The sequence below is a fragment of the Canis lupus genome, chromosome 2 (genome assembly GCF_048164855.1).
Source record: "Canis lupus baileyi chromosome 2, mCanLup2.hap1, whole genome shotgun sequence".
NCBI lineage: Eukaryota > Metazoa > Chordata > Mammalia > Carnivora > Canidae > Canis > Canis lupus.
In genome coordinates, this window is record NC_132839.1 from 1,474,229 (window position 1) to 1,497,224 (window position 22,996).

At 43.6% G+C, this 22,996-nt stretch overlaps 1 protein-coding gene across 3 annotated transcripts in view; it reads right to left on the minus strand.

The window, feature by feature from the left end:
• Positions 1-15,853, minus strand: part of APC (APC regulator of WNT signaling pathway) — a 128,177-nt gene extending 112,324 nt beyond the window's left edge. For all 3 annotated transcript variants that reach the window (XM_072787822.1, XM_072787813.1, XM_072787757.1), the window contains exon 1: positions 15,576-15,853. The gene's annotated coding sequence lies outside the window, so the exon portion shown is untranslated. The remainder of the gene's footprint in view (positions 1-15,575) is intronic.
• Between the last annotated feature and the right edge of the window lie 7,143 nt (positions 15,854-22,996).

A 22,996-nucleotide genomic window follows, 5' to 3' on the forward strand; every position in this document is an offset into this window, starting at 1 on the left:
ACATACTCCAGAAGTACTTATTCTAACCTAAAAGCTGCTTTTTACATTATCAAAATAAAAATCTTCAAAAAACATATGAAAGTCCAATTTAGGAACAGTACAGACATTAACAAATGCTGAGACTGAAGGCTGAGACCAATTCATATCTGAATTTAAACAATGACAGCAAACTAAGAAATTAAAAACTAGACTCCACAAATTGAATTTAGAAAGTATAAAATTAGTTGTATTTGTAATAAATATATAATTAAGATGCTTTAATATTTTATCAGATCTTAATAGTTGCTAATAAATCATTGTCTTAGTTGTGTTTGGAATAGCTATAGTATCATATGGCTGAAAAGAAACTCAAGAAACTATAAAAAGGAAGAGATGTGGATATTGGGTCGGTACAACTTTAGGCAAATCAAGGCACCCAGACTTCCTTGAGCCTCTGTTTTAACATATTTAAAATGGGAGAGGGGCAGGAACAGAGGGCACATGAAAAACTCACTGCCTTGTCTTTCCCAGTGCTAGAATTCTCTGTCACTTCACTTCATTCTTCAGTTCTTTGAAGGGCAGTGAGCAAATCTAAAACAAAGAAGCTGTTTAAATCTGACACAGCTGGGAAAGTGAAAGGAATTGTAATTAACAAGAAACTTTGTATTTTCTTTTAGGAGAAAAAATAAGCAAACAGAATTCTAGATTTCCTTAAAAGAGAACTGCGTTTGTATTTTGTGGATGCATCAATGTAATCACAAAGTGACAGATGGCATTTCATGGTAACAGCTGTGATTAATATCAAGTTAAACATCTTTAAAATAAAAATATACTGGTATGTTATATAAAATTTTCAACACCCCTCCAACCACAGAATGTCAATTTATATAAACTACTCCAGTTTAGTTTGTATGGTAAGATTTCTAACCTGTGTGTTTAACCTATTTAATCGATTCAATTTCCAAAACAAATGCAAATTATATATATAATACTTTAAATAGATGTGGGTTCAAAGGTTCAAAATTCATATTCTGTCCCTGAGATATACCAAAAATTATTTAGGAAAATAAAATAGAAATCACAACATCCATATGGCATATAGAAAGCTCTCACAATTACTGGAAACGAACCTCTCTTCCAACAAAATTACTCAAGGACAGATGTTTGCAGTCCTTCCTCAGCTCAGTGCATTTTCCCTCCCTCTTCGTATATCTCTACTTCAAAAAATGTGCACATTACATCTCCTTGTTCATGGAAAGGACAATTCCTATCCCAATGTACTACCTACGTTACACATATTTTCATTACACGTTACACGTATTTTCATTACACGTTATTTCTGACTTCTCCAGTCAAAGAAAATATCCTCTGTCTCCTTCCCTTGGGGCTTTGCAAAGAAATGGACTAATGTAATAAACAATGCTGAGCATTAAAAGGCAAGCATACCTTCATGTTTACCTCCAGATAATCTCATTTGTAACATAAAAGGAACCTTAACACAAAGAAATGACTACTGTAGAAATGTCAAGTTCTCCTTGAACAAGTTAGTCAAAGAAATATTTGGGGATTCCTGGGTGGCGCAGCGGTTTGGCGCCTGCCTTTGGCCCAGGGCGCGATCCTGGAGACCCGGGATCGAATCCCACATCGGGCTCTCGGTGCATGGAGCCTGCTTCTCCCTCTGCCTGTGTCTCTGCCTCTCTCTCTGTGTGACTATCATAAATAAATAAAAATTAAAAAAAAAAAAAGAAATATTTGGACTTGATTGTAGAAATTGCAGACTATACAATTCAAACTTATCCTTTTGAAGTCAATTTTAAAAACTAGACAAAATATTAAAATTCTCTTCTTAAAAGCATCAAATAACTAACAACATGGTGAGGGGTGAATAACCAGTTCAAATCCACCAGAAGTTGAAACCCAGAAAGGTGAGCTCAGCTTTTGTCTTCCATGGATTTGTCAAAAAAGAAGTATTTAGGAGGCTGAACTTTGTGATTTGTTGCTTGACTTCCAGGACTGGGGAACAAAAGTTAGAATCTGGAACCCACCAATGATAAAGACCGTAATAAAAACATCATTGGCTTTGGGCTTGGACTCCACAGGGATGCATCCTAAGGCAAATAAGAGGGAACCAGAAGGTAGCCCAGAAAAGTTAAAAGATTTGGAATTGGATTAACATGGTCTCACACTCCAAGGCACTTAGCAACAGCAAAAGAAAATCTTTGGAGAAAAATTAACTTCACCTTATACATCAAATTATTTCTGCAAAGACAACAGTTTAGGTCCACAGAGAGCTGACATGTTGGAATTACACAACACAGACTGGGACACCTGGGTGGTTCACTGGTTGAGTGTCTCTGCATTCATTCAGCTCAGGGCGTGATCCCAGGGTCCTGGGATCCAGTCCTGCATCGGGCTCCCCCCCCCCCAGGGAGCCTGCTTCTCTCTCTATGTCTCTGCCTCTCTCTGTGTGTCTCTCATGAATAAATAAAATCTTAAAAAAAAAAAAAAGACACAGACTGAAAAATACAACATTCAAGGATCTAAAAGTGAAGCTTGACTATTTTTGCATGGAAATGAAAACTACATAAAGTGACACGGTAGATATGAAAAAGGACAAAATAAAACTTCTAGTAACTAGTAAAAGAAGAAAGAAAGAAAAAAAAGAAAAACTAGTAAAAACTAGTAAAAGAAGAAAGAAAGAAAAAAAGAAAGAGGTTGTAACTTCCAAATAGTAAGAGAAAAAAAAATCTGAAACGAAAAAATAGTCAACTTGTCTAAATGGCAAGAAAGTGGAGAAAAGGGAACTAACAAGCAGGGCAAATATAAAATATATAGTAAGATGGGAGAGTTAAATCCAACCATGTCACAGAAGAGACACACCAAAAACGTAAGAACGGAAGAAGGTTGAAGGTAAAAGAATAGAAAAAGATATACCATACAAGCAATAATGAAGAGAAAGCTGGTGTTGTTATAGCACTCTCAAACTAAACTAAACTTAAATGCAAAAAAAGGGCCATCCAAATAAAATAGGAACACTTCATACTATAAGTCACAAAGAAGATATAACTACTGTGCATTTTCATGCATCTACTAGCACAGCCTCAAATACAGAAAACAAAAACTGAGAGAACTACAAGGGGAAACAGTCAAATCCACAATCATAATGGGATATATTTTAACATACCTTTATATTTGATAAACAAAAAAAGATCACTAATGATGCTAAAGATATGAATTACAAGATTAATAAACATGACCTAGTAAAAATATATGGAACACTGCACTCAACTGCAGAGGAACAAAAGATAATATACTGGGCCATAACGCACATCTTAAATTTTAAAGGTCTGAAACCACAGACTGTTGAATCAGTGTATTCTCTACCTTTTACAGTTGTTAGAAATCAAAAAATTATTAAAAAGTAACTAGATTATCTCCATGTGTTTAGAAATTAAGAAATATAAAACTTCCAACTAATCTAAAAGTCAAAGTTTAATGCCAATAAAAATTAGAAAATTTTAAGTGAATTATAAAAATACTACACATCATAATTTAAGTAATAGAACTAGCTAAAACAGTGCTTAGAGGGAAACACTTAGCCTTAAATGCATATAATTAAAAGGAAGAAATGCTGGAAAGTAGTCAACTATAAGAAATTAATAAAAGAACAAAAAAGTAACCCCCCAGAAAAGGAAAAGGAAGGAAATAAAGCAGAAATTAGTGCAAAAGAACACAAACATGCAATAAAAAGGATCAGCAAGACTCAAAATTTAGTTATTTTGAAAGACTACTAAATCTCTGATAAGACTGATAAAGGTAAAAGAGGTTATCTTATAGACTATATCAGAAATAAGAAGGGGTTTCTTTCTTGAAGCCATTAATATATAATTTTGCGAAGGTAAGTTAAAAAGTGTGGATGAAAAAAACAACCTCTTAAGGGAAAAATTACAAAATAATCAAGAGACCGAAAACCTGAATAAGCTTATTAGAAAGGGGAAATCCGATTAATAATCAAAAACCTTTCCAAAAAGAAAATTCTCAGCTCAGATGGCTTCTCTGCCAGATTGCAGTAAAAATTTGAGGAACAAATAAATCTAATCATACACAAACTTTTCCAGAATAGAAAATACGGGTCAGTTTACCTTATGAGGCTAGCGCAACAATGATTTCAAATCTTGAGAAGAACAATGTAGGCCATCTCATTCCTGAACATTGATGCAAACTTTCAGGAAAATATTAATAAACTGAACAAACCAGGAACAATTTGAAAACAAAGTACAGTAAAACTAAATTAGGTTTATCAGTAATTAAACAGTTAAATAAAATTCAATATATTAACACACTAAGAAAATTCATATGGTAATAAAAAGTCGTAAAATAAAAAAGTATTAAATTCAAACAAGCAGAACAAGACACAAAATTGTTAGTAAATGAGATATAGGAGGGAACTTATTTTTTTTAAGTTTTTATTTTAATCACCCAGTGCTCATTAAGAGAAGTGTACTCATATCCCAACCTCATCTATTTCCCCCATCCTCCCACCCACCTCCCCTCTGGTAACCATCAGTTTGTTTGTTCTCTTAAGTTAAGAGCCTGTTGGGACGCCTGGGTGGCTCAGTGGTTGATCTTCTGCTTCCGCTTGGTTCATGGCCTGTTCCAGGAGTCCAGGGATGGAGTCCCGCATCGGGGCACCGGGAGCCTGCTTCTCTCTCTGCCTGTCTCTGCCTCTCTCATGAATAAATAAATATTTATATATTTTTTAAAGTTAAGAGTCTCTTTCTTGGTTTGTCTTTTTTTTTTTTCTTTGCTCATTTGTTTTGTTTCTTAAATACCACATATGAGTGAGATCATATGGTACTTGTCTGAAACTTATTTGCTTAGCATTATCCTTTTTAGCTCCATCCATGTCATTGCAAATGGCAAGATTTCATTATCTTTAATGGCTGAATAACATTTCATCATATATATACACACACACACCATTTCTTTATCCATTCATCAATGGATGAACACTTGGGCTGCTTCTGTACCTTGGCCATTGTAAATAATGCTGCAATAAACACAGGGGTACATGTATTCCTTTGAATTAGTGTTTTTGTATCCTTTGGGTAAATACCCAGTACTGTGATCACTGGATTGTAGGGTAATTCTATTTTTAACCTTTTGAGGAAACTCCATTCTGCTTTTCAACAGTGGCTGCACCAGTTTGCATTCCCACCAACGGTGCACAAGGGTGCACCGTTTCTCCACAGCCTCACCGACACCTGTTGCTATTTAGCCATTCTGACAGGTGTGAAGTGATATCTCATTGTAGTTTTGATTCGTATTTCCCTGATGATGAGAGATGTGGAGCATCTTTTCATGTGTCTGTTGATCATCTGTATGTCTTCTTTGGGGAAATGTCTATTCACGCCTTCAGCCCATTTTTTCATGGGATTATTTGGTTTTTGAGTGTCAAGTTGTATGTGTTCTTTTTATATTTTGGATACTGACTCTTTATCGGATGTCATGTGCAAATATCTTCTCTCATTCCGGAAGTTATCTTTTAGTTTCACTGACTGCTTTCTTTGCTGTGCAAGCTTTTTATTTTGATGTAGTCCCAATAGTTAATTTTTACTTTTGTTCCCCTTATCTCAGGGGACCTATCTAGAAAAAAAGTTGCTGTCAGAGAAGAGTTGCTAATGTCAAAGAAATTCTTGCCTGTGTTCTTTTCTAGGATTTGTATGGTTTCAGGTCTCACGTTCAGGTTGTTCATCCATTTTGAATTTAGTTTTGTGTTTGGTGTAAGAAAGTTGTCCTTCTTTTCTTCTTTATGTTGCTGTCCAGTTTTCCCAACACCATCTGTTGAAGAGACTGTCTTTTTCCCATTGCATAATCTATTCCTGCTTGAAGATTAATTGACCATATTCTTGTGGGATTATTAATCCATATGTCTATTTTTGTGCCAATTCCATACTATTTTTATTATTACAGCTTTGTAATATGATTTCAATTCTAGAATTGTGATACCTCCAGTTTAGCTTTTCTTTTTCAAGATTCTTTTGGCTATTCAGGGTCTTTTGTGGTCTTACACACATTTTAGGATTATTTGTTCCACTTTTGTGAAAAATGCCACTGGTATTTGTATAGGGATCGCATTAAATATGTAGATTGTTTTGGGTAGTAGAGACATTTTAACAGTATCTGTTCTTCCAATCCATGAGCATAGGATGTCAATTGTTGTTTTCAATATCTTTCATCAGTGTTTTATAGTTTTCAGAGTACATGTCTTTTACCTCTTTGGTTAGGTTTACTCCTGGGTATCTTATTATTTTTGGTGTAATTGTTAATGCAATGGTTTTCTTAATTTCTCTTTCTGCTGCTTCATTATTGGTGTATAGAAATGCAATAAATTTCTGCAGACTGATTTTGAGAAGGGAACTTCTTTAATATGATAAAGGTTTTAACAAAAACAAAAAACAAAAAACATAACTTCAGCAAATGTACTTGAAAGTGAAATATTAAAAGCTTTCTCTTTGAGATCAGGAACAAGACAGGGAGAGCAGCCCTGGGATGATGCAGTGTTCTATTTCTTAACCTGGGTAATAATTTCATGTGTGTTTACAATAAAATATTAATCTCTTTACTTTTATTTTTTAAGATTTTATTTATTCCTTCATGGAGAGAGAGAGACAGACAGACAGACACAGGCCGGGGGAGAAGCAAGCTCCATGCAGGGAGCCAGATGTGGAACTCAATCCCGGGTCTCCAGGATCACATCCTGGGCTGAAGGCGGCGCTAAACCACTGAGCCACCTGGGCTGCCCTTTATGTTTTATGTACAATCTGGAATATATGTTATAGAAAAAAAGGATAAAACTTGGAGATGGACAAAAGGCTGATTTAAGACTATCACTAAAGCTCAGCAACTCTGTAGGTCCTAATTTTTCCCCCATTATGATTAATTTCAAATCAATGAACATTTATTGGGCCTATAAGACACTGCACAATCTTGGCAACATACATTGTTATCCTTAAAGACATCTGTAGCCTAGATCATCCAGTAACTCCATTATCTATGAACCCATCTTAAAGAAAAAAGCCAAGATAAAGAGAAAAAGAAATCTGTAATATGCTAAGATGTTCACTGCGCACATGACAATAAAATGGAAAACAACTAAGTAACCAACCATGGGGAATAGTTAAAAATAATTTTTACAATGGATTAAACAGTCAATAAAAATATGATTTACAGGAGTCTAAAAAGTACATAGTCTAATTTTTTTAATTGGAAATATACACAAACAACTTATACTATGACTAAAGGGGGGATATGTCTTAGGCACAGAAAAAAGAATGAGAAGGCGGGTGAGAGGGAATGGAGGAGACAAAAGCTCTACTGGTTTTCTTTATATGATGAGCTTATGGATATTATCTGTACTTTTTATTTCCTGAACTTCCTGTGATGACTGTATAAAGCTTTAATAGCTGGGTATATAAAAACTGAAGAAAATAATCAGAAGCCAAAGTATCTTATTTTAATTACTTCAAAATGTAACTAAAATTTCAGTCAATTTTTATCTCAGTATGATTTTATTCAAGTAAATTATTTCCTAGCAGTTAAGCTGTGTAAGTCTATAATTTGCTAATTATTTATAATAATTTCTAATTATATTTAGTGCTTTAAATCATATAACATTAAAAATAATAATTAGACCTCTAAGGACATATCATCTCCAGATTTCTGGCCATAATTCTAAACCAGATTACTCTTTGATAACTAAAAGAGAAAATGATTTATAAACAGGCTTCCAGCAGTCATTTCTGTAAAAGCAAAATAACTGTTAGTCTCTAAATAAAAGACGGTTATAGCGCCTCACTTTCTTGAACAGCCATTTTCCACCTCAGTTGTGCCAATACCCTGGTATTTTCTGACCAGCTGTGAGGTATGTCTCAAGTAACTTGTTATCAATCATAAAGTATAAATGTGTTTAATGCTTATCACAGTCTGGAACATTCCAGTACACTTTGATGAGATGGAAAGAACACAATAGAGATAAACCTTACACTTTGGGAATTCCACACTCACTTATTCAACATTTACTGAGCATCTATTAGAGGCCAGTAACTAAAGGCCCTGTGCAAACAACAGAAACAATTGAAAATTATTAGGTCACAAGGTTAAATATAACTGTCATTTTACGATTTAAAGCTTTGAATAGGCTAACCGAATCCTACTTTTCACTACTTGCCAGCACAAACTTTTCTTCCTAGTTCTCTGATATTCTAGCCTTCCTTGCTGCTAAACCCCTGCTCAGGCTGCTCCCCAGCCTAAGTGCTTTTTGTTCACTCACCAGCATCTGTAGAATTCTCACTATAGGCCAGCCACTGCACTTGAAATGAGAAGGAAAAAGCCTTTTCTAATCCTTCTGTTCTTTGAAGTCCAGATTGAGTTCCATTTCTTTCTCAGAGAACTACTCATTATCCTCTTCATAATCTGAATGCTGTAAGTATTATTATTCAACCCAGTGGCCTCCAATCTTTAAGGTCAGCAGTCATTTTTATTATCACAATGTTTCATGAATCTCATTCTCACTCTTCAGGTGATCTCATCTGGTCCCATGACCCTAAATACCATCTATACACTGATAACTTTCAAACATATACCTCCAGCTCCACCTCTCCCTTGAACTCCTAATAGCCATGCCTATTCAACGTCTCCACTTAAACACGGCCACATCAGTGAGGGAGACAGAACACGAGAGACTCCTAACTCTGGGAAACAAACAAGGGGTAGTGGAAGGGGAGGTGGGCGGGGCGTTGGGGTGACTGGGTGATGGGCACTGAGGGGGGGCACTTGCGGGATGAGCACTGGGTGTTATGCTAAATGTTGGCAAATTGAATTCCAATAAAAAATAAAAAATAAAAAATAAAAATAAAATAAAAATATGTTTTTAAATAAAAAAAAAAAACACGGCCACACCCCACACAAAACCCCTCATTTACATTTTCAAACCCGTTTTCCACCTATTCCCTTCCCCAAAGCCCCCATTTCAGTAAAATGCGCCACTTTTCACCCAGTTGCTCATGTTGAAAACCTTGGGAATCACCCTTTACTTCTGTTTCCCTCACACTACACATCTAATCCATAAGTGAATCCTAATTACTCTAATTTTTTTTCTTTAAAGATTTTATTTTGAGAGAGAGAGGGAGGGAGGGAGGGTGTGAATGGGGGAGGGGCAGAGGAGAGACTCTCAGGCAGACTGAAGGCTGGGCATGGAGCCTGACATGGGGCTTGATCTCACACACCTGAGGTCGTGACCGGAGCCAGAATCAAGAGTTGGACACTTAACCGACTGGGCCACCCTGGCGCCCCTCTCCTTTCCAGTATATCACAAACATGACCACTTCTTTGCTCCTCTATCACTACTATCTTCTCCAAGCAGAGCATTTCCAATGTAGGTTATCCTAAAATTTTCCTAACTGGTTTTCCTGCTTCCATTCTTGCCTTCAACTTTCAACATATAATCAGAGTAATTCTAAAAACAAAACAAAACAAACCATCCAGTTCAATCTGGATATTTCCATGCTTGAAACACTTCAATGATTTTCATTTCACTTGGAGTAAAATCGAATCTTTAAATGACCTTCAGTGCCCTACTTGATCTAGCCTCCACCTGTCCCACCAACTGTCCTACCACCCCCCCCCCCCCTTGACTCACTGCTTCAGCCACACTGGCCTCCCTGTTGTTCTCCAACGTGACAAACACTCCGTCTCAGAAGGTGCTACTCCCTCTAACTGAACATTTCCCCTCAGAGAGCTCCCCGGCTTACCCCCATCACTGCCTTCAGGTCTCTCAGCTCAAAGGGCTTCTCAACAAGCCCTTCCCTCACCAACCTATCTAACGTAGCATGCTGTTACTCTTTTACCCACTGAACCTGCTTTATTTATGTCAAAGTCCATTAACTACCGTGTGTGTGTGTGTGTGTGTGTGTGTGTTCACATGGATAATGTTTACTGACAGCACCCCTAACATTTATACTCAGAGAGGCACGGGCCCGGTTTTGTTCATCATTGTTGCCACATTATATGCACACAGCAGACCCTCAAGAATATTTACGGGATGAATGATGGTAACTGCCTTTAGTTTTGTTGAGAAAATAATGAAAAAACACTGCTAGAATTCAGTAAGGCTTTCGAATGAATTTATACTCTATTAATTACAAGAGCATTATATATATGCTTTGGTGGTAAAAGGAGTACAATGTACGTAATTCAGGGTTCAATAACAACTGAGGAGTGGGGCCTTCTTAAAATTCTCTATCCCTTTCCACATCCTTCCGTCCTGTGTCCTTCATTAATTCTTTCAATAAATGGTCACTGTGTATCTTTTAGCCAGAATATTCTAGACATTAAGAACACAAAAATAAGACAAAGTAATGCATTGAGTAGATAAAAATAACACTTACAGGATATGACATACACCAGAGATACAAATATAGATTATAAAATTGTAGTGCAACAGGGGATATAATCAACATTTTTAAGGTAGGCATTTAGGGCGTTTAGCAGTGATGATTACAAATACTCCCAAAATCAAGTAACAGAAGGTATTCTTCTGTTTACTTTATATGTGAAATGAGGGTTTTAAGTCTTAAAGAGCTATAGTAATTTGCTACCATGAGATAAGCTAGCCCGAGAGTGAAACCAAAACAAGGGGAATGACACAGCTGAACAAATCACAGAGAAACTGAGCCAAGTCCTTGATGATTTCAGGCTGGATAAAGCCTTAGATAAAGTTTAGCTACAAGATCTAATCATTCCCTTTATTGTTTAAGCAGCTTGAATTTGGTTTTCTATCACCTGCAACATAAGAATACAAGTTAATGTCCATGAATTCTTTCAAAAAGCAAAGCCACTGTGACAACCAAAAATGTCCCCATATATTTTCCAAATTCCTCCCAATCCCAACAAGAAAAACAAATCTATTTTCTAATAGTTTTATATGTACCCATTTCCCTCAGTGGTTCCACCAGGTACACATAAGTGTACTTAACAACAACCTTAGAAGAACAGGGATGCATAATCCAGTTTTAATCAGTCATTTATGACTATCTCAATGTTTGACCAAAATCATACATATAGCTTCAATCAACTCTTGGGATAAACAGTGCTGTAAGTTCTGTAAGTGCCGTATGCTCCTACTACTGGAAAGTTCTTATTTACATTTACTTCTCCATAAAACACGACAGAGATACGTCACTGATCTTGTCGGTCACGTTACCCTCAGCCATTCACGTAACTTCCTCCTAGACTGAAATGCCAGATAATGATCTTTCCAGCCCCCTGCAAGCAGGGCATGAACCTGCCAGGATGACATCTGACATAGGGCTTCTGTGAAAGGTTTATCATTTGCCTAATCAAGAGACTGGAGGGCAAACTTCCCCCTATCTTTGTTTAACTGTGTGAGAATGTGAGGTCTGGAGCAACAAGGAGAGGAAGAGCCTGAGCCCAAGGATCAACACACTAAGGATGAAGATGAAAAGCACCTCGATCCTTGATATAACATCACTGTACAGCTACACTGACTGACCAGGAATCCTCTAACTCTGGACTTCTTTTTATGTGAAATATTGTTTACTGTTGGTTGGTATTATGTAACCCAAGGCCAAACTAACATAAGATATATTCAAGATCTGACAGCTGCTCAAAGTGGGAGAACCAAGATGACTGCATGATTAGAGTGGGTGGCTAGGAGAAAGATGTTTACAAAAGAGACATTAGAAGGAAGAGAAACACATATACACACATGCACATGTAAACACACTAGGTGAGGGAAGGTGGCCTAAACCAAATTTCATCTGATTCTGTTTGGTATGAGGTAAGCTTATGACAGTACACGTCAGAGATAGAGAGCAAGCAATGTAGGTGGGAAGTCAAGTTAACAGAACTGAAAAACATCCACACAAAAATGGTGATTTAGGTCATTAAAAATAGGGTACAACCACCAAGACAACACAATGAAAAGCACAGAAATCCTTGAGTATACTCCTCACCCATGGTCATTTTAGATGAGGCTCATCTACCAGTTTGGCCAATTAAAATAATTCCACCCCTCTTGACAAAGATACTGTGACAGACTCGGCAGCAGGACCTTCTCCATCGGTTCAATCAGAATAGAGGTTAGGGCTTTTGGGAAGAGGCTAGACGAGAATCCCTCTCTCTTGCTTTGGAAATCAAAAACATTGTTATTAGCCACTTATTTTTTTAAAACTAGGGGGGAAGCTAGTCTGAGCATAAAGCCCAAACAGGAGGACAAAATTGAGATAATAGCAGAAAAATGGAACTTCAGCCCCGTTGATGTAAGCCTGTTCCTGAAGCCCATTCTACCTATGCACTTGCCAATTATAGACGCCAACACATTATTTTTGCTTTCAAATCCAGTTTGCATCCTAACTAATGTAGGAACCACTACGTTTGGGGGTTAGAACAGTGTAGGAAATGCGAAAAAACTTTCAGAGACGGGAGAGAATCGCGACATACGATGCAGAAGAACCAAGAAATCAGATAATCTTATTCCTACAGAGTATATTTCACATATGGTCTTATGAAACCAGGATAACCGAGGAAAGGCCATCAGATTTGGTGATCAGGAGGTCACAGGCGACCTTTAGAGTAGCAACTTCAGTGTTGAAATTTAAAGGAAGTCTGAGTGCAAAGGAAAGAATTATTTATATTTATTAGGAACTCCATAACGTACCAAACACTCGGGTGGACATTTAACAAGTGTTAAACTCCTTCAATTATGACTCTAAGTTTAACGTTCTATTTTATAGATAAAGAATAGAGTGAGTAGTAACTCGCCCACAGCCACATAGCCACTAAGTGGTTTTAAGAGACTCAAAAGTCAATGTTCTTCCTACTACACCAGGCTCTCCTGGAATTAAAGGGTGAAAATGCAGTGGCACAGTGGGCTCAAAACCCAGACTGGGGTTCCTTGAGTTGCATGGCACACAGCCCCCTGTTTGGCAGCCGGGACAGGAGCACCTAGGTAGGCTGGAGGGAGAGGCTGGAGAAGGAATGATAGCCGACAGTTCTACAGAAAGGAAGGCGGGGAGTGAGGATTGTGGACACAACTGCAGGGGACTGCTCCTGCGAAAGAGGAAGGACAGTTCTTCCTCTGAGATAGCAGTAAATAAGGAAATGATTCTGAGAACACAAAAGAATATACACCTCAGACAGTTGAGATTTTTCTCAGGAAAGGAAGAGATCAAGTTACTTGCTATAAAAACCTTCAGGAAATGAGACAGAAAGAAACACAATCAGCACTAAAGACCCGGCAGAGAGTACAGCAGCAACTGGTATGAAAACTAACCAGTATCCACCCATAACTGTCTCTTTATCCTTCAGGATCTCAGGGGTCAAGCTGAAAGAGCTAGCAAGGAGGCTTATTCTGGACTGGGGACTAGAAAGGAAAATCTACAGAAAATAAAGCATTCTAGGACATCAACGAGCGCTTAGTGAAACCTGATGACAGTGCGGCCCTGGTTGCACACGGAGGCAAGCGAGATCGGCAGTAGGCAACCGGGCTGGATGAACAGGGGGACGGGGGTTCACGGAGACCCTGGGAGAGGGCACCAGGCACGTTAGCTAAGAGCCGGAGAGTAAGAGCTTCTGGGCGCTTGCGATCCGAGGTGTGTTTGGACGCAAGCCTTCTAACTATTTTGCCAGAGGCAGAGAGCCACTGACAGGAGCTCATCAGTCCTACTTTCCCCTAAGCCAGAACCACAGAACCGAGAGATAACCCTTCTAGAAGCGTTCGGTCCTTGGCTGCAGAAAAGTGAAGGCTCAAAACAAACAAGGAACCCACGAGCCCGTACAAGAATCAAGCCTCGAAATGCTCCGCCCTTTTTGAACTAAACAATCCTATCCCTAAATTTAAGACATTAAAAAAATCAATTAAAAGAAGGAAATTCACGGAGAGGTCCGAGCGTGCAGCAGAGGGGAGCACCGATCACGTGCCCAGAGGCGGGGTGGGGGCTGACCCGGAGACCCCTTCCGAGGCGGCGGGCGCGGCAGAGGGCAGGAGGGCAGGGACTGCGAGCGCCGAGCGCCGCCCGGGGCGACCTGCTCGTCCGTCCACCGCAAGCCCGCCCGCGGGCGGCCCCAGGGAGCTGTCATCGGTACCCGTACGCGGGCGGCCCACTTTCCACGGAGGGAAGCCGGTGCCCCCACGAGGCTCGCGCAGGAGGACGAGCCGGGAGGGCTGGGGCGGCCCCGCGCCCGGCCCCGCGCCCTGCCCGCCAGGCGGGGAGCCCCGGCCGCGCCGACCCGCCCACCGCCTTCTGCTGCACGCTGTCAAGTCCCGTCGTGGCCGGCGAGTAGCGGCAACAATCGGGAATCCAAGACGTCGGGGAAGTTTTGGGTCTAAAGCCCTTTTCTCCATTCCCGTCCTTGGTAAGGACAACAAAGAGCTGGTACAACCGGGAAGCTAAAGCCTCAGGGACAGGACAGCGGACTCGGAAGGCCCGGGAGGGCGCGGACCAGCTCCACCTCGCGCCGCGCTCGGCGCTCCCCCGCCCCCCGCCGCTCTGCCCTCGGGGCGCTCCGGGCGGGGCCCCGGTGAGCCTCCCGGGCGATCCTCCCGCGCCCAACTCGGAGGGCCCACTGGGGGGAGGGGGCGGAGCTCGCAGGGCCGGGGTCCCACGGGGGGGCACGGGGGTGTCGGGGTCCCCGGGACGCCCCGCCGTCGGAGGGCTTGGGGCGCGCGGGCCGGGCCCCCGGGGGGATGGGGGCGGGGTCGGGGGGCACGGGGGTGTCGGGGTCCCCGGGACGCCCCGCCGTCGGAGGGCTTGGGGCGCACGGGCCGGGTCCCCGGGGGGATGGGGGCGGGGTCGGGGGGCACGGGGGTGTCGGGGTCCCCGGGACGCCCCGCCGTCGGAGGGCTTGGGGCGCGCGGGCCGGGCCCCCGGGGGGATGGGGGCGGGGTCGGGGGGCACGGGGGTGTCGGGGTCCCCGGGACGCCCCGCCGTCGGAGGGCTTGGGGCGCGCGGGCCGGGCCCCCGGGGGGATGGGGGCGGGGTCGGGGGGCACGGGGGTGTCGGGGTCCCCGGGACGCCCCGCCGTCGGAGGGCTTGGGGCGCGCGGGCCGGGCCCCCGGGGGGATGGGGGCGGGGTCGGGGGGCACGGGGGTGTCGGGGTCCCCGGGACGCCCCGCCGTCGGAGGGCTTGGGGCGCGCGGGCCGGGCCCCCGGGGGGATGGGGGCGGGGTCGGGGGGCACGGGGGTGTCGGGGTCCCCGGGACGCCCCGCCGTCGGAGGGCTTGGGGCGCACGGGTCGGGTCCCCGGAGGATGGGGGCGGGGTCGGGGGGCACAGGGGTGCCGGGGTCCCCGGGACGCCCCGCCGTCGGAGGGCTTGGGGCGCGCGGGCCGGGTCCCCGGGGGATGGGGGCGGGGGCGGGGGTCACGCGGGGCGGGGCGGGGCACCCGGGGGGGAGGCCGCGGGGCTCGCGGTCCGGGTCCCCCGGGGGGGGCCGCGGAGGCGCGTGGGGGCAGGGTCGGGCCGCCAGCGCCCGGCTCCGAGCGGCGGCCCCCCGCGTCGGCCGCGCCCCACTCACCTGCCGGACGCCGCCGGGCGCTTCCTCTCCGCCGGGACGCAGCCGCCGCCGCCGCCGGAGCTCCGGGAGCCGCGGGCGCAGGGCGGCCACAGGCAGGAGCAGCGGCGACCGGACCCGAACCCAGCGAGGCGCACATAGGCGGCGCCGCGCGTCCCGTCCTCAGTAGCGGCCCGCGGCGCCCCCCGGGCACGGCATCGCGCCACCGCGGCCGCCGCTCCCCCAGCAGCCGCCGGGTTTCCGGGGGCCACACTCCGCCCCCTGGCTACTTGGCCTCCGCCATCTTGCCGGAGGCGGGAGGAGTGCAGCGCGCATGCGTGCGCAAGGGGCGCCGGCGTGCCGCTCCGCGCGGGGGCTGCAGTGCGCAGGCGCCGCGCCGCGGGGCCCGGGCCGTGACGTCTCGGGGCCCGGGCCGTGACGTCACGGACCGTCCCCGCCGCGCCGGCGGTCCGCGCGGCCCGACCCGCTGCTGCGGCTGTGAGCTCGGCCGCGGAGGGACGGAGCGCTCCTGCTCGCCCCCCGTCAGTTGGTCGGCGTGGGGGCCCAGGCGGGCGCAGGCGAAGCCCCGGCGCACCTGGCTGGCCGCAGGGGACAGGGACGGCGCGCGGCCCTGCATCCCTGCATCCCGGTCCAGCTGCGCGCACCTGCGCCCCCCCCCCCCATCTTAACTCGAAGCCTACGTGTTCTGGGCAGTCCTCGTGTGTCTCGCAGTTCTACCTGTTCCTTCACCTTTACCTCTGGCGTGATTTCATTCAAGATTAGTTCACCAAATAATATTTGAGTTTTATTATGTACTTGACAGTGTTACCTAGGCTCCAGGTTTATAGCAGAAGGAAATACGAAGTCGCGGCCCTGACCTTGTAGCTGGAAACAATGGGCAGTGAAAGACCTCGCAGGGTCACCGTGTGGGGGGGTAAGGACCGGGAAGGGCGATCCCCGCGGCCATGGGCGATCCCCGATCCCCGAGGCGGTGGGCGATCCCGAGATGATGGGCGATCCCCGAGGTGATGGGCGATCCCGGGGTGATGGGCGATCCCCGCGGCCATGGGCGACCCCCGAGGTGATGGGCGATCCCCGCGGCCAAGGGCCTTGGCGCTCCAAGGGGGACGCCTGACCCGGCCGGCTGAGCTCGGGGCCGGGGCCAGGGCAGAGCCTCCCGGGCATCCCGCACGTCAAATGCAGAGGCCTGGGCTGGGAATGAAGACGGGGAGGAAAGGACCCTCGGTGGGATGGGCGGTGGAGGGAGAGGAGGCAGGAAGAGGCGGGGGTCAGGTCACGTAGGGCGTTGAGGCCCTGGAAGGAGTTGGGTTTTCCTTCAAGGCCCGGGCCGCCTCGTGGACGCTGCTCCAACCACTTCTCAAGTACGGATGCTTCTGACTGTCCCACTGCTCTGCACTCACTGATCCCACGGCCTCGAAGGCCTCCCTACTCTTTACATGTCTAGCTTGTCATCCTTCAGGTTTCGGCATCGCTGCTGCCACCTGAGAAAGGCCATCGTTCCTCAGCTACGTCTCCTTCCTGCTCTCCGATTAGGTTCCAATATTGCACCCAATCATTTCCTCCACTTTTGTTTTTCTATTTCACCCATCCACTCACCCCGCCTCTCCTCCAGTAACCTAGTGTGTTCTCTGTATTTAAGAATCTGGTTTGGGCACCTAGGTGGCTCAGTCAGTTAAGGATCTGACTCTTGATTTTGGTCCAGGTCATGATCTCAGGATGATGGGATCACACCCCAGTTCACCCCAGTTGAGCCCCGCATAATGCTCTGTGCTCAGCTTGCAGCCTGCTTAAGAGTCTCTGGCTTCCTCTCCCCTCTCTGCTCGTGCATGTACTATCTCTCTCTTTCTTTCAAAAAACAAACAAAAAAAATCTCTTTTTTTTGGTCTCCTTTTTTCTTTGTTTATTCATTTGTTTTGTTTCTTAAATTCCACATGAATAAAAGGTATCTGCCTCTGTCTAACTTTTTTCACTTAGCGTTATACTCTCTAGGCCCATCCATGTTGCAAATGGCAAGATCTCATTGTTTTTTTATGGCTGAGTAATTCTACATTTCATATATATATCTCACATCTGTATCCATTCATCTGTGGATGAACACTTGGGTCACTTCCATATCTGGGCTACTGTAAATAATGCTGCAATAACATAGGGGCACATGTATCTTTTCAGAATAGTATTTTTGCTTTCTTGAGCATCTTTTCATGTGTCTGTTGGGCATCTACATGTTTGTTTTCGAAAGATACTTATTCAGACCCCTGCCCATTTTTAAATTGGATTATTTGTGGGGTGTTTTTGCTATTGAAATGTATAAATTCTTTATATATTTTGGATATTAGCCCCTTACTGGATATGTCATTTGCAAAATCTTCTCTCACTTAGTAGGATGCTTTCTCATTTTATTGATGGTTCCCTTCACTGTAAAAAGCCTTTTATTTTGGTGTAGTCCCAATAGTTTAATTTTGTCTTTGTTTCCTTTGCCTGAGGAGACATATCTAGAAAATGTTTCTATAGCTGATGTTAAAAAAATCACTGGCTACATTTCCTTCTAGGATTTTTATGGTTTCAGGTCTCAAATTTAAGTCTTTAATCCGTTGTGAGTTTATTTTTGTGTGTGGTATAAGAAGGTGATCCAGTTTCATTCTTTTGCATGTAGCTGTCCAGTTATCCCACTGCCATTTGTTGAAGAAACTGTCTTTTTTTTCCCCATTGTATATTCTTGCCTCCTCTGTTGTAGATTAATTGACCATATGTAGGTTTGTTTCTGGGCTGCCTCTTCTGTTCCATTGATCTATGTGTCTGTTTTTGTGCCAGTACCATACTGTTTTTTTTTTTCCATACTGTTCTGATTACAACAGCTTTATAGTATAACTTGAAATCTGGAATTGTGATACCTCCAGTTTGTTGTTCTTTCTCAAAATTGCTTTGGCTATACAGGGTCTTTTGTGGTTCATACATGTTTGTTCTATGAAAAATGTTAATATTTTGATAAGGATTGCATTAAATCTGTAGGTTGCTCTGGGTAATATGGACATTTTAACAATACTGGTGCTTCCAGTCAACAATGACCATGCAATATCTTTCCACGTGTTTGTGTCATCTTCAATTTCTTTCATCAGTGTTTTATAGTTTTTGGAGTACAAGTCTTTCACCTCCTTGATTAGTTTATTCCAAGGTATTTTATTATTTTTGGTGCAATTATAAAGGGATTGTTTTCTCAATTTCTCTTTCTGCTACTTCATTATTAGTGTATAGAAATGCAACAGATTTCTGTATATTAATTTTGTATTCTGTGACTTTACTGAATTCATTTTTCAATCCTAGTTGTTTGGTGGAGTCTTCAATTTCCTATATATAGTGTTATGTAATCTGCACATAGTGAAAGTTTTACTTCTTCCCTGCCATGTGGATGGCTTTTTATTTTTGTTGTTTTTGTTAACTGGTGTCACTAGGACTTCCAGTACTATGCTGAATAGAAGTGGTGAGAGTAGACTCCTTGAAACATCAACCTTCCAAAACTGAATCAGGAAGAAATAGGAAACGTGAACAGATCAAGTACTAGCAAGGAAGTTGAATCAGTAATCAAAAATCTCCCAACAAACAAAAGTCCACGACCAGATGGCTTCACAAATAAGTTCTATGAAACGTTTAAAGAAGAGTTAATACCTCTTCTCAAACTATTCCAAAAAATAAGAGAGGAAGGGAAACTTCCAAATTCATTCTACAAGGCTAGTGTTACCTGGATACCAAATCAGATGAAAACACTACAAAAAACCCGCAAAACTGCAGGCCAATATCTCTGATGAACACAGATGCAAAAATCCTCAACAAAATGTTAGCAAATCAACTGCAGCAATACATTAAAAAATCGTTCATCATGATCAAGTGGGATTTATTCCAGGGATGTAAGGGTAGTTCAATATTCCCGAATCAATCAACGTGATATATCTACAAGAGAAAGGATTTGCCCAGTAGCAAATGGGAATGTGATCATCTCAGTAGATACAGAAAAAGCACTGACAAAGTACAGCATTCATTCATGATAAAAACCCTCATCAAAGTAGGTCTAGAGGGAACACAGCTCAACATGATAAAGGCCATATATGAAAAACCCACGGTTAATGGTGAGAAACTGAGAGCCTTTCCTCATCTATGATCAGGAACAAGACAAGGATGTCCACCCTCACATTTCTATTTGACATATTGTTAAATTGTATATTTATTGTTTCTTCACTGTCCCATTAAATTGTGAACTCCATGAGAAGTGAAGATATTCTGTTTCCCAATGAACACCCTGTGCCTAGCACCATGCCTGGCAAGAGCAGTCACTCAATAAATGTTGGCTGAATTAATGAATGTGGAAGTTTGTCAGTACCTAAGCAGTCCGTGACATTCAACACTGTTTTTCACTTGTTAGTTTTTAAAATTAAATGCAAGTCATTTCCTATTTATATATCTCCTCAACTAGATTACAAATAGGGACTTTAAAAAGAGAGAGGGAGAGAGAAAGAATAAGATGGAGAAGAGTAAGTGATGGTGGGGCAGTGGGCATATGTTTGCAAGACTGGGAAGAGGAAGGCGTCCATTTAATGCAGAGTCTATTTTATGTGCTCTGCACTATGCTAGGTCCTGAGTCCTCACCACAGCCCTGCTAGATAGTTCTCTTCATTTTGATACATAGAAAAATTCAGAGAGATTAAGCCACTTGCCCAAAGTCACATATTAAGAAATAATGCTAATCCTGAAGCTCACGCTCTGCCCATCTAGAGAAACTGGATTTGGAAACAGGCCTATTTGGTGATTTGATTCTGTATCATTAGCATGCTTTCATTAGAGACTTGAGCTACTGCCATTTACGAATCCTGATCATGTTGCTATTCTTGTAGGCTCTCAACAAGGGGCCTGATTGGAAATTGCTGTTATTCTTTTCTTTTGGATGGGAGCGGAGCTGATTTTACCAGTTCCTTTTCATGTTTTTTTAAAAAGAATTTATTCCTTTTTATTAATAAGTTCTATATGTTTCATCAGAGGAAAAGAGAGATACCAGAAATTTGGGTGCGTATCTAAATGCTAGCAGCATCCCCTTGGCTAGGCTTGTTCCCGTATGGCTAGCTCTCTCATCCAGGTCCCAAGTAATACTTTGCACATCAAGACAGTTCTCTGGCAAAGAATGACAGCTCACCACAACAATCACTTACCCCATTTACTCATCAGAATTACATACCATCATTTCCCTCTAAACAGGATAGCTGTCTCGGGATAGCTGGGGAGAACTACAGGAAAGGACGGGGCTGCTGTCTTATATCTGGGGCCATTCAGTCCTTATACGAGGGAAGTAATAGACCATAACTCTTGATAATATACACTTGTCGACTGAACCCAGTTAGTCCATATGGACGCCCAGTAGCAAATGGGAATGCATACCTGAGGAGACTCCCTCACCTTCCCCGCTGTAGTGTAATTCCTCCTTGGAATAAATCCCAGAAACAAGATGATATCTTCAGTTTCTGTGGTATTCTCTCCTCCTATGGTGACCATCTGTTATGAGTTGAACATGCCTCCCCCAACCAAAAAAAAAAAAAAAAAAAAGATATGTTGAGTCCTAAACTCTAGTAGTAAAGAATGTGAATAGGATCATTGCATATAAAATTAACTACGTTAAAATGAGATCATACTGGAGTCGAATGACCAATAGCTAGTGTCCTCATGAGAAGCAGCAATATGAAGGAAGAGACACAGGGAGAAAGCCGTGTGGTGACAAAGGCAGAGCTAGAATTATGCAGCTACAGGCCAAGAAACACTAAAGACTGCTGGCAAACCACCAGAACTTAGGAAAAGACAAGCAAGAATTTCCCTCCAGTTTTCAGAGGGAGGATGGCCCTGCCACCTTGACTTCAGACCAACAGCCTCCAGATCTGTGAGACAATAAATTTCCATTGTTGTAAGCCACTTGGTGTGTGGCTCTTTGTTACCGCAGCCCTAGAAGTGCATAAACCATCTTAGGTATATTGGAGGGGGGAGGTGGGCAGTGAGGAGGTCTGGGCTACTGTCCCCATTTGGCAGCAGACCAACAGCAGGACCTGGGCTGGTCACTCCACCCCCCTGAGCAAGCCTCCTCCTCTGTGTGAACAGGGGTAATGACAGCTTCTGCCTCCCTCAGAGATCTGAGTGATAACTAGCAAGTCTTCCTTCAGAGGTGCTGCGACCGAGATGGCCTGACAGCTCCTGAGAAACAGCTACGTGAACGACAGGGCAGGGCGCCTGCCCTGGGGAATGTCAGTCTGGCTGCAGGGCCCTTTCCCGTGTAAGATGAGTCGCACAGGCCAAGCGCCAAGTGCGTGCTCGGGGCCTGATCCACTATTGATATCAAAAGGAGGAAGGATCACTGTGGACTGGGATGGGAAGACAGTCTTCACGAAGGACCTTAGCTTATAAAGGGGTTTTTTAGAAGACTATTGGATACTCGCAGTATGTTTGGGACCGATCCTCAGCATTAGCCCCACAAACAGTCCCAAGAAACCACCCGTGCACCTACTGTGGGGTATAGCCACCAACACTAGGCCTTGCCCTGGACACGGGCTGAAAGCTAGACACAGTCTCATCTGCTGCCACTGCTCTCAGTAGGACAGAGGCTCACTGTGACTTAACCACACTTGCTTTCCATCCCAAGCCTGGGGGCAGATGATTAACACAGCCCAGTCATACGTTAACCATCTAGCTCAATGCTGTGCAATAGAAGTCTAATGCCAGCCGCATCCATAATCCTAAATTTCCTAGTAGCCACATTAAGAAAATCATAGAAAAAAGTGAAATTAATTTTAATGATATATTTTATTTAACCCAATATATCCAAAATATTATCATTTCAACATGTGACACTAGCTGCTTTCAAAGGTTCAATGGCTATGTGGCCAGTGGTTATCATATTTAACAGTACAGGTCTAATAGGAAGGCCTAGAAAATAAATGGGTAGACTTGTGATTTCCACAGTGAGAGGTGGGTTCGGCTTCATAAAGAAGGCCATTTCCCTAATACGAGAAGGGGGTTCGGACGCAATCTTGTGGATGAAAGATACACTTGAATGAAAACCAAAATGGGATTATAGAAAAAAAATGAAGGGCTTTTATTATTAATTTTAATGTGTTGTGCCTGGGAGTCATTGTCCATTTCTGAACTGGGGAAATACTTTGGAAAGTTTAAGAAAGTTACCATGTAGATGTAGGTATAGCTTTAAGGACACTAGAATTGGGACGCCTGGGGTTGCTCAGGAGTTGGGTATCTGCCTGTGGCTCAATCGTGACCCCGGGTCCCGGAATTGAGTCCCGCGTCAGGCTCCCTGCATGGAGCCTGCTTCTCCCTCAGCCTGTGTCTCTGCTTCTCTCTCTGTGTGTGTCTCTCATGAATAAATAAATAAAATCTTAAAAAAA